Source organism: Palaemon carinicauda, chromosome 2, assembly GCF_036898095.1.
Source record: "Palaemon carinicauda isolate YSFRI2023 chromosome 2, ASM3689809v2, whole genome shotgun sequence".
NCBI classification, from domain to species: Eukaryota; Metazoa; Arthropoda; class Malacostraca; order Decapoda; family Palaemonidae; genus Palaemon; species Palaemon carinicauda.
Genome location: NC_090726.1, coordinates 145,390,139 through 145,410,650, shown reverse-complemented (window position 1 = coordinate 145,410,650; position 20,512 = coordinate 145,390,139). Strand labels below are relative to the sequence as shown.

General features: G+C 35.7%; 1 long non-coding RNA gene across 1 annotated transcript in view; it reads right to left on the bottom strand.

Annotated features, from left to right (window-relative positions):
* Positions 1 to 239: 239 nt before the first annotated feature.
* Positions 240 to 20,512, bottom strand: part of LOC137622226 (uncharacterized) — a 142,541-nt gene continuing 122,268 nt past the window's right edge. Inside the window, exons 3-4 of the long non-coding RNA XR_011040389.1 lie at positions 1,678 to 1,811; positions 240 to 1,226 (exon numbers count right to left, since the gene is read on the bottom strand). This is a non-coding gene — a long non-coding RNA (uncharacterized lncRNA). The remainder of the gene's footprint in view (positions 1,227 to 1,677; positions 1,812 to 20,512) is intronic.

Here is a 20,512-nt window from a genome sequence, read left to right as displayed (position 1 = left end):
AGATCATTTCGTCCTGCCGTTTACTGTATGCAATATTTTATAGATAAAATATTGATTCCTTTCCATCTTGGCCAAACTGAAATAAACATTATATAGTAAAATCTTTATAGCAAATAAATCTTTTCATTCTAATCAATATATTTTATATCATTATTTATCCAATAAATTAATTTATGATAACTGAAAATATAACTCGACAGAGCAATATAATTTTCAAATGTTAGGCTACAATTAAACACTTTTTAAATGAAAAATATTTATTGAGATAGGCTTGTATCCTATCAATACAAAACTGATAAGATGAAAATGTTTTTGTAGGCTGTTTTGTACAAACAATTACCCTATTATGATAACATTTGACATTCAAACATTTAACATTTAATTAAAAACTAAATGCTTGCCGTGTAATTAGTTATTGTCCAATCTACAGGCAACTATAAAAACAGCTTTCGCCTTCAATTTCATCAAGTAGTTTCCTTATTTCTAAAAATAACACAAAGTAACAGTCACGTGTGAACAGATACATATTATTAGTCTACGAAGTGAAAGTTACCCATCTAAAAACCTAAACAGTTCTTCTATAGTAGCAACCGAGGAGCAGTCAGAATCAATAGCCATCACAGGAAAAAAAGAGGAGTAATTCTAAAATTAATATCATCATAGAGATAACAATTCTGGTAGTCGTAGCTAATTCCAGTCATTACAACAACGGCCGCAGCCCTACCCTTGGGAAGAGTCCATGAAAACATTGGGTGTCATTGAGATAACAAATTAAACCTATGGAAGCCTAGAGACTTAAACGGGAAATTCTTCGTCAAGTCTGTGGGCAAAATAAGGATAGGCCCACTAAACACATACTAACCTTTCCTAAATACATAAAGGACAGATGCCTGACAGACGCTGGCTTTGGGGTAAATATTTTTCTGCATTTCCAAGAGAAGGAGTAAAATAATCCAAACATCTTTTAACATCAAGAATGTTTTGCATTCAAACGTTTCAGGGAATTTATTAAGTCATTAAGTCGAGAAAATTCTAAAAGGTAAGTGAATAACTATAAAAAATGTGGAGGTGAATACTTTAAATCTTTTCATGAAATAAGATCGTTTTTTAAGCGTCGAAAGAGTGATGATGGTGTCTGTCACTGGCATGAGCTCCATGTGCCACTTGTGGATGGTCCAAGTTCTCGTCCGGCGGTTGGCTCTCTTCTAGCTCTCCAGAAGAGGGGCCTGAAAGGAAAAATTAATCAGTAACGCTGAAGAGACCAAGATTAAAGATTAAGCTGTGAGAAAATATATACATATCAGTTAATAATCATATGTACCCGATGCTTACTATAAATATAAATAAAAAAACATGTAGAAATGTTCTATATGTATTTTTAAGCATGCATTAGATTATAATCACATATTAGTAGATTAGTAAACTGACAAACACAAACGCACTTCAGGATTCAGTTATCTAAATGCCGATTACAGGAGTTGGCTTTACATATACCAGATCAGAAAAAGCATTCCAAATCTTAGGAGGCACCATTTCTCTTATAAGAAGCATATTTTACCTTCTTATGGAAACCACTTAGTTTAAGCTCTTTGAATTATAGAATATCCCATGGCGTGTGTGTTTGGACTTTTTCAAGAATTTTAAATAAATACAGTGGTCAAGGAAAATGTTACTCACGATGAACTGGATGTCAGGAAATATTATCCTTGTGGTTGGAAGGAGGGATCAACTCAGGCATGGACTGTAGGTGGTTCCTCAATCACCAGCTTGCAATGGAGAAATCACACAGCGGGGAACTCGGGTTTAGTGTCCTTAGTTCATAAAAAAAGAAGCACAGGAAAGGGATCAAAATAGAAGAGCTTGCGACTGGAAAATACTTCCATAGAATGTTTCCACTACAAAGCATTATTTGTTTCCCCTTCTTCCAATTCAGTTTCCATTACTGAAATGTACTGTACGAATGGAAACCCACATTGCGATTTACTATGAATGACAATAAGTGATGACTTGAAATATCTGTATCAATGTAACCCTTGTCACAACATGCATAGAATTTCCATGAAAAAATTCCTGTTGATGTTCCTAAAAATGAAAAATAAGTTACCATAATGGTTATCAAAATTAAACATTACCTTTCAAATGGAACTATGGAGAAATGCTTCTTTTTCAGTAAATACTTTATAAATTGTTTTACTCTTTTCGTAGTAAAACGCAATTCATACATGTGTAAATTAGAATATATGTCATATCCTATTCTTTAGTGACATATACCTACTTCTTTTTTGCTGGACATTGATATTAAAATCTGGCATTGTAAAAGAAAAAATGTTAGTGACTAGACAAAAACTACTTTTAGAACATTCCGTCACTGACACAGTTTATGAAATATAATCAATGTTACCAGAGGAAATATTTTCATATCTTGGGATAAAAGAAAAGGACAAGGAACATAGATAAACAAATACAAATCATTCCTACAGATATTCTATGAAAGCAACTCTGAATATCAAAAGTAAATATATTCTGCAATCTGAACTTAGAAAAAAATTTAATAATTCCATCGAGAGACACGTTTCTATAATTAAATGGAACTGGGAGAGCTTTAAAGCCATGGGAAAATCCTTGCACGTAACGTACTTATAGTGTGCTAGGAACGGCTGCATTTTTTTTTTTTGCTGTTGTATACAATTTTTCTCATTTCCTGGTTATGCTACATAATGGACACTTATCCAATAATGATAAAAGTCCACCATTTTAAATGATAAAAGTATGTAAGTCTGAATTTCAAAAAGGATCAAAGTGACCCCTTTGGCCGTTCTAGTGGTAAGGCATTTACTTCCGATTGCTTCAGAAAGTGTTACCCTTTTGATGCTCAAGAAAAAACAGTACTTTGGGATGATGCGGGTAAGAATAACACTTTCAATAGCGCTACAATAGGTTTCGCTAAATTACATGAATAAAAAAAATCCTTCTCTTACCAATGTATCAACTACGCTGGCAATTTTTTTTTTATTTTTTACATGATACTGATTCTGCACTGCGTTTCCTCTATAATTCATATTATGGTTAACCCTCATCATCATCATCCTCGTCGTTATGATTAATGTTGTTTTTATAATTCGCTTGAATATAGCCAAAATTTATGTTATGGCCAGCGAAGTTTTAAGAACATGAATGCAGTGATTGCTCTTCTTTTTGATAGCGTAGATTCATAGAATAAGAGAAATAGTAAATTATTTTCTATCGGAGGTAAAACATTAATAACTATAATCAAATTAAAACTCGACACTTTTAAAGGTGAGACGCCTGTCTCAACCACACATAATGTATCCAATTTTCGCAATACCCAATGTAAGCAAGACATATTAGCACAAGCATTCTTGCCACATACAGAATTCAATGACAGATAATCTTAAGAGAGGTTGTATCATATCAGAGCAATATATCATAGGTAGTAGAACCCAGCCACTGAGGGGAGCAAGCCAGCCTCAACTTGGTGCCGGTCCCAAGCCCGGGTAAATGGGGAGGGTTGGCGGCAGGAAAGGCATCCGGCCATGAAAAATTAGCCAAAATCAATATGGCCAATGGAAATTGTGAGATTAGCATTAATGCTAGGGCATATATATGACGAAGTGTGGGACAGAGGTAGATAGAGAACGCTGGCCAGAAACACCAACCCCACATAATGTGGGAAAAGATGCAGACAAAGATATCATAGGTAGTAGGTTGGCTATGGCACCAACCACCAGTTGAGATAGCCTACTACCGCTAGAGTTTTATTGGGTCCTTTGACTGGCCAGACAGTAATACATTGGATCCATCATTTTGGTTACGGCTCATTTTTCCTTTCCCTATACAACGGAATAGTCTGGCCTATTCTTTACATATTCTCCTCTGTCCTCATGCACTTGACAACACTGAGAATTTCAAACAATACTTCTTCACTCAAGAGGATAACTACTGCATTACAATTGTTCAGTGGCAGCTCTTTTAGGAGAATGACACACCAAAATCAAACCATTGCACTCTAGTCTTGGGTAGTGCCACAGCCTCTGTACCAGGGTACACTCAGGCACACACTTCTTATTTCTCTTCCTCTTGTTCTTTTTTAATTTTTATAGTTTATATATGAAAGATCTATCTTGATGTTGTTAATGTTCTTAAAATATTTTTTATTGTTCATTTCCTTATTTCCTTTCCTCACTGGGCTATTTTTCCCTGTTGGAGCCCACGGGCTTATAGCATTCTGCTTTTCAAACTAGGGTTGTAGCTTAGCAATTAATAATCATAATAATAGCAACAATGCTAAGACATATTCATACCAACGGTTCTCAGACTCCATAAACATGCAACATGAAATTGGTGAAAAATTCATTATACCAATAAAAGAAGGAAGTAATAACACCTGATATTTTCATATTCTTAGGCAGTCTAATGAACCCTAAAGAAATGCCATATGAAACGACCGAAGCATTCAGGACGTCTACGACAAAGCCCACCAATATACGAGTCCTTCAGCAGAGCTCTTTCAGAAAGTGCAAACCAGTGTTATGTGGGTGACGTCTGTTCCCCTTTAAGGGTACTGCAAATCCAGACCAGCACAAATGATCACAGCAGACGCAAACAAAGGAAGGCCTCTCAACGGTTAACACTCGGGCAAAACGAAAAGTACATAAGTTTTAAAATAATAAAACAACGTTCTCATGAAATATACATTGAGCATGACATATGTCAAATGGAATGAAAATTTTGCATAACGCAGTTACAATGAATTAATCGTTGCATTTCGATTAATAAAAAGAGAATTCGTTTTACGCTTTCCATATACAAATACTAATAATCAACAATAAATGAATAACAAACGCAAGATATATAATGAATAAAACCCCCATGGAATTCTTATTAATTTATCTATCAATTCATTTGATTTAAAAAGTTGAATTACTAATATACTATGAATGTAAACATTAAAACCTCATTATAACACCAACCTTATAACGTGAATCGAATAAGACCTTTCATTCCTATATTTTTTTTGAATGGAGAATAATACTTTCGAAAATTGGATGAAATATAATACATAATTCTAAGATAAAATTATTGAAATAAACTCTTAACCATTCTAAAAGACTTTTCTTAAGAAGAAACAAATTCCTTTGATTCGCGAAAAAAAAAAAAAAATATTGATATATTCTTTTGTGACAAAACGAAAAATGGAGGAAATCAGGATCCTTCGTGAGACAAAGAAAAATGAAGGAAATCAGATTCTGTCGCGAGAAAAAGACGGCGAGGATCAGAAGCCGATTCAGTAAAAGGAAACAAAAAGGTTTCGGGGCTTTTCTTCTAATTGTATTAAAAATGGATATGTAAAAATAAGTGAAGTGAAAAAAATTGTGAATGAATCAAATTTCGACCGAAGACAAAAATTTTCATTTTTGTTTTGAGAGGTATGATTGAAATACAAATGACTATATTAACCATGACACGTAAAGACATCAAAGGGGTGCAATTGAATGTGCAGTGATTCAAATAATACAGAAATTACGGAGTCGAAAACGATTTATGTTCCAAATGTGTCTTATCTCTATCGTCAGTAATGAGAAATAAGAGAAAGTTTCGACTTTGAATTTAATTTTCAAAATTCTGTACTTTTCATCTATAAAGCTATGAAAATATAAGTTTACGAGGGAAACCAATGGTAATAAAACAAATTTTCCAAGATTAATAGCTTTCTCCATCGACATACACTGTACATGTACTCTATTTATCTCTACCGACCCATCTTGGCTGTAATCGTGTCGATATAATATAACATCTATATCTACTGTATTCTTACTAGTGCGGTTTGATATAGTCAGCTATATACTTCTAAAAGACAAAACATAAATATTCTACTGTTATTCATGATGAGCGAAGCCGCATACATATTCCATTGACATACCTAGAGAATGTACGCATTAAATATATGATATGCGAAAAGGAAAGAAGGGAATAAGAAAAACTAAGAAAAAAAAAAGTACTAATGAAAACCTAAATCTGATAACAAATGTCGGTCATTATAGAAGTAAATGTTAACAAGATCATTAATTCAAATATAAAAGTTAGGGGGAAAGGAGTATATTGTCATGGAAAAGTCTTCTGTACACAAAAAGTAGAATCAATAATATGTAAAGAAAATTTTGTTAAAAAACCTAATATGAATATAACCACATATTCCGCCAAATACGACACCACAAAGGCATACGAATTTCAACACCAGTCAAAAAACTGCTCCAGCATCAAAGTACCTATCAGCTAAACTGTTATGTTCCTGTATATGAAATAATTTTCAAAACAACCCATGGAGTTATAACTCTCTTTCATGGACACCCCATTGTTTTCCGGCATAAATAATACTACCCACACATCAAACGCAAATTCCTCCCTGACAAAAGGATGTGAAGGGGAACCGCAAAAGCCATTTCGACAAAAACTGCATGTATAAATAAGGGAATATTTAGGTATATAAACATTAAATAATAATATTTTTCAATATTCAGCCTACTAAAATGGTTAGTCACAGAAAAAGAGCTTGTCAATATGTGCAGCATTCGTCGTTTATCATTTGAATAAAGGATTAATATTATTACCAAAAACCTTTAGAATGAACACTCCTTCCATATATATGTATGTATATATATATATATATATATATATATATATATATATATATATATATATATATATGTATTTATATATATATATATATATATAATATATACATATATATATATATATATATATATATATATATATATATAATATATATATTACCCTCTTGTTCCCAGCAAATGATTCATGCCATGATGTTTTTAGTGCCTGCATTTGCATAGTCGACTAACAAATGACTAGCTAAGTAGCTCTTTCGCTACTTATTTCAATTTAACGAAATAAAATAAATTGATTCTGTGTTATTCGAGAATCTAACTCTAAAATATTGCAGTTAATGTTAATCACCACACACCGTATGTCTTTTGGTCTTATGGTCAAGACATACTGTACGTCTCACTAGAGAGAGAAACTGGGTTCCACCCACAGGTTAGAAAAACGGCCATTATAAGTTTAGTAAATTTTAAACAATGTAAATATATACATGTAATCCAAAATACTGAAGCACCTTAAAAATCGAGTCCTCTTTTCAGTATACTATTGAAGGAGTGAATATCATTATCATCATCTCCTACGCCTACTGACGCGAAGGGCCTCGGTTAGATTTCGCCAGCCATTTCTATCTTGAGTTTTCAAATCACTAATTCTCCTTTCACCATCTACATCACGATTCATAGTCATCAGCCATGTAGTCCTGTGTCTTTCAACTCTTCTAGTGCCTTGCGGAGCCCAGTTACAAGTTTGGTGAACTAATTTCTCTTGAGGATCTCGATGAGCATGCCCAAACCCTCTCCATCTCCTACTCACCGTGATCTCATCCACATAAGGCACTCGAGTAATCTCTTTTATTGTTCCATTTCTCATCCTGTCCTACTATTTAACTCCCAGTATTTTTCTCAGGGCTTTGTTCTCAATCTACAAAGTCTGTTGGATATTGTTTCATTGCCATACCACGCCTCCTGTCCACACAGTAACACCGATCTCACTAAACTGATAAATAGCCTGATTTTATTTGTAATCTCAGGCGATTTGATTTATAAATTTTATTTAACCTAGTCACTGTCTGATTTGCTTATTGCAATCTTTCATTAAACTCCAATTCTAAAGACCCTGTGTTTGAGATCATTTGTTCCTAAATATTTAAATAATATGATTCTACCTCATTAACACTTTCTCCTTCAAATGATATTTCCTCTTCCATTACATTTTTCCGTTCTCCTCATTACTTGGTTTTCTTTTATTCATCTTGATCCCTATCTTATGTGATATTTCATGCATTCTGGTAAGCCTGCATTGCAAATCCTGTGGTGTTTTGCTAACAAGGACAGTGTCATCAACATAACCTAGGCTAGGTCAGCTAATTTCCTATTACCAATCTTCTTTACCATTCCAAACAGTTTTATGCAATACAGAACCCATAAGGAGGATGAAATACATAGGTGACTACACATTTCCTTGGAGTATTCCACTGTTCACTGGATATTCCTTTGATAGGATTCCACTACCATTAACTTTGCACTGGACAGACTTAATCAAATTTACATACTTTAGAGGAACTATATGGACACGAGTCATGGTATGACAATAAAACAATCTCCAACAGATTTACTAGAGTTAAATGACAGGACAGGATTAGAAATGAAACTATAAGAGAGATTACTCAGGTGTCATATGAGGATAAGATCATGGAGAGGGGTAAATGGAGATGGTTTGGCATGCTCTTCGCACTCCTCAAGTAAGTTTAGTTCACCGAACATTTAACTGGGGTCAACCAGGGGCTCTAGGACAATTACCCCCCGAGGACAACTACCCCCCTAGGAGAATTACCCCTTAGGACAATTATCCCCTAGGACAATTACCCCCTTATGACAATTGCCGCCCTCGAAAATCATCTTTTAAAAGAAGTTTAATGGAAAACAAAGTAATTAAAATATTCATTTAGATGATTAAAAAAGATAATAAAAAGAGCTAATCTTTTCAATTGTTCAATCAGGGCAGTGTATGCTGCTTGGCTTTTGTCAGTTAAAAGAATGTAAACCAAGGGTACTGTATGGCCATTAATAAGTGCATGAACTGTTTAAAGTTGCCAAAAAATTCCTAGGTATAGTTTTAAACGTACCATCTAAATCCAATGAAACGCTTCCCCTAGATATTTTAAGTTTTTATCGGTACCAAAGACATGCTTTACAAATATTTGTTGAGCAATTTCCTCTGTGCTGACTTCTTTCATTTCCATACTTTGTATATTCGGCCAGCTTCAATTTGTGCAGCATCTGGGTCATGAGTGTGCTCATGCATTCGACCAACAGCTATGTTTCTTTGGCTATCCATTTTGACTAGCTTTGCAGTTTCCTTTATTTCTACGCTCATCGCACTCATAAGACACAACAATATTGGCCTAACTCTTTTACTTAACATATAGGTATCCTTCGAACACTAGCTTTTCTCCTCTCACTTTTAAGGAATTTCATATTTGTCTTGTGAAGTAACTTCTGTAAAATATACGAAAAAGTTTTTAAAATAATCTTAGTTTGGAGCAAGTCAATATTTCAGTAAGCAACCAATAATGATACTGAACTTATTTAAGAAAAGAGCTGAAAGTAAGAGTTAAAGATATCTATTTTTTTTTAGAAATCTTTAACTATTATATGAATAGCTAGTGAGTAAAGGCTCATTTAACAAATTAACAATTATGGGGGTAATTGTCCTAAGGGGGTAACTGTCCTAAGGGGATAATAGTCCCAGGGGGTAGTTGTCCTAAGGGGATAGATGTCCGCGGGGGGGGGGGGGGGGGTAATTGTCCTGTAGCGCCACCAGGTACTAGAAGAGTTGGAAGACCCCAGACCCACATGTCTGAAGAATATGAAGCGTGACACAGGAGATGATGAATGGAGAAGTATTGAATTAAAAGCTCGAGACAGAGACGACTGGCGAAATCTAATCGAGGCCCTTTGCGTCAATAGGCGTAGGAGATGATGAGAATGATGAAGAGGAACTCCATAACGTAGGACTCTCCACAAAACTGGCTGGTGCACACTATATCAAAGGCTTTTTCATAGTCCACACTTGCCATCAAAAGTGTATTTATGTACAACATATCTTGAAATGAAAATTTGGTTAATATAACTTCTACCTTTTCTAAAGCCTGCTTGTTCATCTCTCAGCTTTTCATTAATCTTTCTCGCTAGTCTCTTTAGAATAAGCATACTATATATTTCCTTGACAACTGATTTAAGTGATATGCCTCTGTAATTATTGCAAAGTCAGATCTCCTTTTTTTGGCATTTTTACCAACACTCCTGGCTCCCATTCATCAGGTTTTGCCTCTTCATCCCACATTCTACAAAATAATCTTGCAAGTATTCCGGGAGTCACTTCATTTTCGGCCAATATCATATCGACAGTTATTTCATCGTATCCAGGGGCTTCAAATACACTGAATTCATTCATGGGCACATTAAGGTCTTCAGGTATATCGATCAAATTATTCCCTTCATATTGCCTAATCCTAACCTTGCTAAAGTGGTCTATCCAACGTTGTCTTTCTTCATCTTCTTTTATTACAACAAATCCATCTCTCTTCTTGATGGGTATTTGCTTCTTTTTCTTTGCCACCGTAGAGATTTCGTTAACAATTCCAAGAGCCCTTCTTACACCATAGCCACCCCCTCAATTCAGAGCTTTGTCGGCCTTATCTGCTTTCCTGTCTAAATATTTCTTTTGACCTAACTATCAATACTGGAATACATAGCATACTCTGCCTTGTAATTTTCATTACATTCTCGAAAACTTTCAACAACCAATTTCTGTCCTTGTCTAATTTTCAAGTATCCCAAGTATTATTTCATATCCACGGCTTTCTCCTTGTAACTGCATGTCCCAAAGCTTCACTACCAACTGGCTGATGCATGTTCTTAATATCACACAGTTCTTCGTTAAGTCTCTGTTCTTCGTCTCTTAAAAGTCTCTAAGTCTGCAAATCGATTCCTAAATTCAATTGCATGAGTTTTGTGGCCATCTTCTAGAAGTTTAGTCGTCTCAAACCTTGGTATTCTATTCACATTTCTGTTGGGTGTTTTCAGTTTTAATTTTAGTGTGAATATATCATGCTAATAATCATACCAGCAGAGGCACTACAAAATGTATTGGAAGTTAGACAGTTGTCTGAATAGGTACATCTTGAAAAGCAGTAACACGTAGGCTCGGACTTGCTTTTATTGCCTCTTCAGCCATGATTGATGGCGACGCTGCCTTCCATTTCAACACGACGTTGTGTTAATTTTCCTTATATAAATCATATATCTATCTATCTATTTATCTATCTATCTATATATATATATATATATATATATATATATCTTTTAGATAACCTGTTAAAGGATTAATAAATAGATTACTAGCTATTCATTTTTTTCGTAAGCTGTGCACTACCATAAATCTATTAAATCTAATGAGAGAGAGAGAGAGAGAGAGAGAGAGAGAGAGAGAGAGAGAGAGAGAGAGAGAGAGAGAGAGAGAGAGAGAGAGAGAGAGAGGGAATATGTATCTTCAGTCCATACAGTAAGGATATAAAGCAAGAGTAACTTTAATCAATACCCCAGGTTCCTGTTTGCCCTAAAAAACGAAAGAATCGCTTCCATATGGTAAATTTCTCATTCTTTTCTTCTATTTCCATTCCTCTCTTTCAAGATAACGAAGGAATAATAATGGTGACAGGACAATACTGTTTAAATGTCTCAGCCTCTCTTTACTAACTAACACGTACACATACATATTCAGGTATATTCGGTGTGTGTGTGTGTGTATTTATATATATACATATAAATATATTTCTATATATGTGTATATATATACATACATACATACACACACACACACACACATATATATATATATATATATATATATATGGGTATATATATATATATATATATATATATATATATATGTGTGTGTGTGTGTGTGTGTGTGTATGTGCAACAGGTTTATGTTCATATTTGCAAGGTCTGTAGTTTGATTCCGGCGGAGTCTACAGTTGAAAAACGGCCAGGGACTTGCAATCTCATACTTGGAAAAATTTTACATATATATATATATATATATATATATATATATATATATATATATTTATATATATATATATATATATATACTTAATGCATTCAATCATCCACAAAATTAATAGCCCGATAAGTCAATACTCTACTGTTCTAGCCTAATCTTTCAGGATGAAATTGAAAGCCTCTAACCTTACTCAACCCTGTTTTCAAGTCACCAAAGTCAACTAATATTATTTCACAATTTTCTGCTGAGGTCACCAGTGCCATAATGACTTTTAACAGAAGGCGGTCTTAACGAAGTGCATTCTACGGCTTGCATTTTCAACACCTTACCTCCTTGTACTTATATCAATTATATAATGAGCGTTTTTTGAGTCCACTGTCATTGTGAATGAAAACGTACGTTACTGAGTGCAGATCTGTTGGTTTGTGTTGCTTCGTTGGGGTTTGTAAGTCTGGCGACAAGGAGTAAATTTTCCCATAATTTGACGTAGGTGCTGGAAATTATTAGAGATGGTTGTGGACGTGAAAAAAAAATCGGCAGGGACGATTTGTGTCGTCATACACCATTTCAGTTGCCGAGACGACCAGGGCGTCTTTAGGAGTAGTTTTTAATCGGAGAAGTAACCAGGGAAGCTGAGTAAACTAGTTGGAGTCATTGCAGCGGGACAACAAAGCTGCTTTGAGGGTGCGATGAAAATGTTCAACCATTCATTAGCAGCAGGGTTGTAGGCGGTTGTCTGATGTAGAGTGCTTCCAAGGAGATTCCCTAATGATGTCCACAATTGAGAGGTGACAGTGGCACCCCTATCAGAAATAAAATGCTGAGGGATACTGAATCTCGCTATCCATCCTGAGAGTAAGGCAGATGTACATAAGGCGGATGTTGCAGTTTCCCGAACAACGACACTGGCAAACCCGGTACAATGTACAAGCGTGTATAAAACACGTGCGGCACGCCAAGCCGGTCACACAGAGTTTACTCTGCAGTCCCAGACTGTTTATCTATGTAAGGGCTCAGAAACTGTTATAGATATCAAATCATTTATCTTTTACAAGACTACAGTCAGTAATAAAAGAACTTTACAACAATAAGAATATCTAAACATCGCATCAAACGCACGTATAAATAAGGTGGTATTTGCAGAAAAGATTATTAAAAAAAAAACTTAAAAAAAGGCATCACACAATCCTCCACCGGAGATATTACACGCATGAAGGATTAAAGGCAGAGAGAATACATCCTGATCTGCAAAAGGCAAACTTTCTACGTTCTCCCTTCTGTCAGTGGCTCGATAATTTAAATCTTCACTTTTTTTTCTTTTTCTTTTTTTTTGCATAACAAAGCGTGACCCATCAATTAGCTTTCCCATGTACATTCCACCTTTATTTCTGGCGAGGTCAGAAAAAGGATGATGTGCTAATTTAAATAACATGAATTATTTCACGTACACTATAAAGCAATTTATAGAACTGTTAATGCATACAAACGAAATTACACGTACACATCTCCCATGTATAACAAAGAGCAACTGTCTGGTTATATATACATACATATATATATATATATATATATATATATATATATTTATATACTGCATATATATCCGTCCACGCTCAGCTCTCCCCGTCCCTTGGGTAATGTGGCGGGAGGGGGTAGTCACACCCTAGCGAGAGGAGGGATGCGTACATTATATATATATATATATATATATATATATATATATATATATATATATATATATATATTAGACTTCATGGATAAATCTAATCTATATAAACACAAAAGGAAAGAAGTTTTTGTGTTCGTCACGATTTGCATAGTAGTACGAAGTGTTTAATCTCTTCCAACCGACGTGAGTAATGTTAAAAGAACACTCTTGAAGATTTCCATCCTGTGTAGCCTGTAAGCCTGCAAAGGACATAGATTGGAAAAAAAATGAAGGAAGAGGCAACTTTTCTAGGGGCACAACCCGATGGAATACTTTCAGGGTCAGCCCTTCTGATGAAATAGGGGAGTTTGGACCTTAACTGTTTCTGAGAAAGATTAGATCCTGTCGTCTCCCCTTAAAAAAGTTGACCACTTTTAAAGGACCGGCTCTTGAACAGGTAGGCCTCAAAGTACTCCACGGGGCAAAGAGAAGGTTCATGCTGTAGTGGAATAATCTTCCAGGGCCCCCAGCGTTTCGTGGGAAGTTTTAATTTTTTTGCCAAGAATGCAGGATCTGGGTAAAGATTTACCTTTACTTCAAAATATGTGACACAGGACCTGTAGGACCCCAGTTATTATATAGGCTACAAAAAATCAACATTTGCATCTGGGAAAAAAAATCCAACCACGAAATGACGTTCATGTGTAGTAAACTGAAAATAGGTAAGTGATTGAGACCATTATATTTATCGTAACAAATTCATGTTAGAGAGATCACCTATTCAAATGATCATTATTGATTCTTTCAGGAATTGTGAAAGATTTACGCTAAAGATACCTCTGGCAGTTTGATTTTCTGTATTGCATTTCACGCTATAAACCATCAAATGACCCAATGTATTGTCCATTGACATTTTTAAACATTTATAAATGAAAATGTATCGTTTTTGTTGTTCAATCACGCTTCATCGCTGCTTCATCCCTTGGCCGTGTTCCTAAAAAAAGGCTGCATTTAAATGATAGGGTGGCCCAACGGGCCCCTAACTGCTAATGTAGAATATTTTGTAAAATTTTGCATGTACTGTAAATTTCAGTGTATTCTTCTATAATCATAAGGAATTAATTTCAAGCGTAACCCACCGAAAAATAATAAAACCTTTTGGCAGAATAACAACATAGCTTTTTGGATAAGGAAAGAAAGAAAAGGGTAACCTTTAAGGCCCATAACTTTTTAAGATAAGATTGCCAACTTATCCAGTAAGGAGATCCCAGTATGATCAACTATTGTACAATATTTCCTATTTCACAGGGAAAAAAATCATCATTGTTTTGGGCACTTATGGAAAGCTTCCTTCAAAATATTGACGCAAATAATAACAATAAAAAATATAACGTCATAAAATCCGATTGTCTTAGAACCGCCTAATGTCTTTACAATAAGGTAATATGCAACCGGTTATAAACCACAATATTATTATCATTATTATTATTATTATTACTAGCCAAGCTACAACCCTAGTTGGAAAAGCAAGATGCTATAAGCCCAAGGACTCCAACAGGGAAAAATAGCCCAGTGAGGAAAGGAAATAAGGAAATAAATAAATGATGAGAATAAATTAACAATATATCATTCTAAAAACAGTAACAGCGTCAAAACAGATTTGTCCTATATAAACTATTAACAATGTCAAAAACAGATATGTCATATATAAACTATTAACAATGTCAAATACAGATATGTCATATATGAACAATAAAAAGACTCATGTCAGCCTGCTCAACATGAAAACATTTGCTCCTACTTTGAACTTTTGAAGTTCTACTGATTCAACTACCCGTTTGAATTTATGAATAAGAGGAAAATTAATTTCCTTGATGGATGGAATGTCCAGTAGGCGGCGTGTCAGTAAGTTTTGCTCGGTTGGTCTTGGGCGGTGAACAAGTCATTCAGCTTCGGACGTTGGACTGAACGGACAAGCTTTTATAACACCGGTTATTATATATGCAAAGGCGTGGCAAATCTTTTACACGGCTTAAAATGGCAAGCAATGGTGATAGTGACTCTGGTATTCAAGTTCAATTGAATACCATTTTGGCAGAACATTCGAACTTAAAAAGAGATGTGCAAGGCAATTCATTAACCGTTGCCACTGAAGTGAAGAAATTAAAAACTGAAAAGGACTTGTCATGGAAATTTCTTGGAAACAAACACCAATATGAGTTTAATAGTGAACTTGAAGATGCAATTAACCAGTGCCTTTGGGGCGTAGAAAACGGAAAATTGGACTATGTGAGAGAACAGCTTCAGGAAATTAGAGACAAAGTACATAAAAGGAATAAACTTGTTAGAATTGCCGATACATCAGCAGGCGGATGGGAAACTGTCAGGCAGTACGAAACAAATCCTGTTGCGTCCGACAGCGAGGATGAATCTAGAATAAACAAGGCTGAGAGCAGGGCGCTTAAAAAGCAGAAGACTCGAAGTTATCCCCGAGGCGGTTCTCGGCGGTCGTTTGACTCTACTGCCAGAAACAATTATTGGGGTTCAGACGTTTCCGGTCACAAACCATATGGATCCGGTCCGGTTGGAATAGGCAGGTTTTTTCGTGGCCAAACCAGCACCAATAGTTTCAACACCGGAAGTTCCGGCTTCGTCGCTCCAGGACCCTGTTTTGCTTGTGGGGAGTTCTCACATTTCCGGCGGAATTGTCCCTATTCCAGAGGTGCAACCCTTTTCGGAGCAGCCAGTGCCGGCGGGGAGCAGGCAACTGGTGGGCCAGCAAGGAAGTAAACCGGAGGTGTCAACAGACTTGTTAGAAGATGAGTATTTTGACTATAATAGATTTACCCATGATTTTTATGAATATGAGCAGGGACAGAAAAGTATAATAGTTAGGGGTAGGTTAAAGAAACATATTCAATTTTGGAGGTCAATTGGCTCGAGTGATTTTGTACTCGACGTAATAGAAAAAGGCTATAAGTTACCTTTGTATTCGAAACCTTCGAGAACATTTTGTAAAAACAATAAATCTGCTTTGTTAGAATTTGATTTTGTTTCAGAAGCTATCCAAGATCTAGTAGATAGAGCACTAATATCAGTTTGCGAAAGCGCCCCCCATGTTGTAAATCCGTTGACTGTTTCCATTCAAAATTCTAAACGTAAAAGACTTATTATTGATTTAAGAGAAGTGAATAAGCATTTGTGGAAACAACCTGTAAAATATGAAGATATTAGAATTGCATTATCATTATTTAAAAGCAAGGGTTATCAAATTAAGTTTGATTTGACCAGCGCTTATCATTTTGTTGACATCTATGAGCCTCACACAGAATACCTTGGGTTTTCTTGGATAAATAGGGAAGGAAAGACTAATTTTTACAAGTTTAATGTTCTCCCTTTCGGAATTTCAAGCGCCTGCTATATGTTTACAAAGTTGACTAGACCGCTGCTGAAGAAATGGCGCGGAGAGGGAAGGTTTGTCACCATGTTCGTAGATGATGGATACGGTTGTTCGCAATCTCTTGATGGCGCAATTAAACTTAGCCAGCATATAAAAAATGATCTGTTGTCATCAGGATTTATCCCGAATGCAACGAAATGTATTTGGTCACCCACTCAGGTTCTGGAGTTTTTAGGCGTGATGCTTGATTCCGGAAACAGTTCGATATTCATCCCTGATCGAAGATTACTTAAGTGCATCAATGCAATTTCAGAAATATTGAATAGTATTAAAGTACACAGGTACGTTCATTTCAGGAAAGTAGCGAGGTGTATTGGTCAAATTATTTCAATGAGTGTTGTCATAGGAAAAGTTTCTCAAATAATGACCCGAAATTTAAGTATTGACGTACTCGCTGCTAGTCACTGGGATCAGTATATAAAAATTTCTGATGAAAGTAAGAGACAACTAGAATTTTGGCAAATATCTCTGTCGGAACTGAATATAAAACATATCAATGTGTCTTTTCAATGCTCAAAAATTGTGTATTCTGACGCTAGTAGTACAGGGTTTGCTGGCTATGCAGTCAGTGCGAAAACCGGTATTTCATATGGTACATGGTCCATTGAAGAAAGTCTTAAGTCTTCGACATGGCGAGAATTGGTAGCTGTTTATCGTGTTTTACAGTCGTTAGATCATATTCTGACTGGTCAGAGGGTGAAATGGTTTACTGACAATCAAGGGGTTGAAGCGATCGTATCGAAAGGTTCTATGAAGGTGGAATTGCAAAGTATAGCTATTGATATTTTTCGATTTTGTATTGCAAAGTCTATTTTGTTGGAAATGGAATGGATTCCTAGAACAATGAATGAAAAAGCAGATTATCTGTCAAAGATTATAGACATTGATGACTGGGGTATCTTATTTAAAATATTTGATATGATTCAGGCTAGATTTGGAAATACACATATTGATTGGTTCGCTTCCGAACATAATGCGAAACTGAATTCGTATTATTCAAGATATTGGAGTCCCACGTGTAACGGTATAGACGCTTTCTCAGAACATTGGGGAGGAAAATTCGGATTATTTGTTCCCCCAATCACTGTCATTACACAGGTTATCAAGAAAATGGCCTTTGACAAAGCTGCTGGAGTTCTTGTTGTGCCTTGTTGGAAATCAGCTTTGTTTTGGCCATTTCTTTGTCCAACAGGGTCATTTATACCAGAGGTAGTTGATTGGTTCGATTTACCAATTAACAGAGAGAATTATGTGTCAAGTAGGAGTGGAAAAGGTATGTTTGGAAATATTGATTTGAATTTCCGTATGTTGGCACTGAAAGTTGATTTTTCTTCAATAAGTTAGTCAATATTATATTTGCGGCGAATGTGAGGCTACGTCCCTCGTACGGAACTGCTTGTATAAAAGTTACACTGTCTAATTTTTGGTTTTATGAAAATTGACAAACTTGATATTGCATTCAAAACATAACTTTAAAGACGGAGATGCAAAATAGTCAGTGGTAATTGAAGCACACGCAGTATTGCGTAAGTGCAGTAATATTTCAGAAATTATAATATAAATTAAGGCAGTATTGCCGTGTTTGGAAGTGCAAGCAGTATTGTGGGAGGGCAGTTTTATTTCAAAAAAAGTATTATATAAATAAAGGCAGTATTGCCGTGCTTGCAAGCGCAAGCAGCAATGCGGAGGCGCAGTTATAATAAAGGCAGTATTGCCGTGCTTGGATGCGCAAGCAGTATTGCGGAGGCGCAGTTATAACAAGGCAGTATTGGCGTACTTGAGGTTGAGAGTGCAAGCAGTATTGCGGAGGTGCAGTTATATAAAAGCAGTATTGCCGTGTTTGAAAGCACAAGCAGTATTGCGGAGGCGCAGTTATAACAAAGGCAGTATTGCCGTGTTTGAAAGCACAAGCAGTATTGCGTAGGTGCAGGTATATTTGAATTGGTCTTTAAAAGTTTAAATGTATTATATTGAAGTTATGTCCAATTTCAGTTTTATTAACCATCGACTTTACGTGTGTTTTTTCAGATCCATAAGACCAAAATTGATCAGCTCCCAGAAGTGATGGCGGGAAAAGTGCACCTACTTCCGGATTTGTTGAAGAAATCAAGGGCAGATTCTACCAGTTCAAAATATCATGGAGCGTTTGTGCGCTTTTAGAAATCTGGAGGAGCCACCGCAGCAGCTAACAACGGTGTCAAAGATCGTATGTTTAAACGGCATGGTCGTTGGGCTAGCGAAACCGCAAAAGACGGTTATGTGAAAGATAGTATCGATGAAATGTTAAAAGTATCTCTAAGTCTTGGCTTGTAGAAGCATTGTATTTGTTCATTATCATGCTGATCCAAACATGTTTAACATTTATTCATTACAAACGAAGGCCCCCGTTCTTTATATTCAGCAACGTCCGAGTGCTATACGAACAGTCGTACCCAAATTCAAAGAATGAAATTTGATTTGACTTAGTTTTATTTGTCCGTCCATCCTGAGACATGGAGTATATACAGGAAAGGTAATTTTCCACGTTTGAATTTATGAATAAGAGGAAAATTAATTTCCTTGATGGATGGAATGTCCAGTAGGCGGCGTGTCAGTAAGTTTTGCTCGGTTGGTCTTAGGCGGTGAACAAGTCATTCAGCTTCAGACGTTGGACTGAACGGACAAGCTTTTATAAAACAAACAAGAAATTAAATTGATGTTATTAAGCTTTTTGTTTGGATCAGCAAAATGTAGTTATCATGATTGTTTAAATGTAATGGTGTATGTATAAAGAGTCTAAATGCCTTAAGTAAAGACATCGTGTTTCAGCAACGTCCGAGTGCTATACGAACAGTCGTACCCAAATTCAATAAATGAAATTTGATTTGACTTAGTTTTATTTGTCCGTCCATACTGAGACATGGAGTATACACAGGAATAGAACTTCTAGAATACTGTGTAGTATTGAGCCTCATGATGGAGAAGGCCTGGCCTATTAGAATCAACTGCCTGCCTAGTATGACGAACAGGATAGAATTGTCCAGGGAGATCTGAATGTAAAGGATGGTCAGAGTTATGAAAAATCTTATGCAACATGCATAATGAACTAATTGAACAACGGTGCCAAAATTTAATATCTAGATCAGGAATAAGAAATTTAATAGACCGTAAGTTTCTGTCCAACAAATTAAGATGAGAATCAGCGGCTGAACACCAGACAGGAGATCAATACTCAAAACAAGGTAGAATAAAAGAATTAAAACACTTCTTCAGAATAAATTGATCACCGAAAATCTTGTAAGACTTTCTCAATAAGCCAATTTTTTGTGCAATTGAAGAAGACACAGAACTAATGCGTTCCTCAAAAGTAAATTTGCTGTCGAGAATCACACCTAGAATTTTAAAAGTCATAAAAATTTAAAGAAACATTATCAATACTGAGATCCGGATATTGAGGAGCCACCGTCCTGGACCTACTTACAATCATACTTTGAGTTTTGTTAGGATTCAACTTCATACCCCATAATTTGCACCATGCACTAATTTTAGCTAAATCTCTATTCAGGGATTCACCAACCCCAGATCTACATTCAGGGGATGGAATTAATCCAAAGAGAGTAGCATCATCTGCATATGCAACAAGCTTGTTTTCTAGGCCAAACCACATGTCATGTGTATATAGTATGAAAAGTAATGGGCCAAGAACACTACCT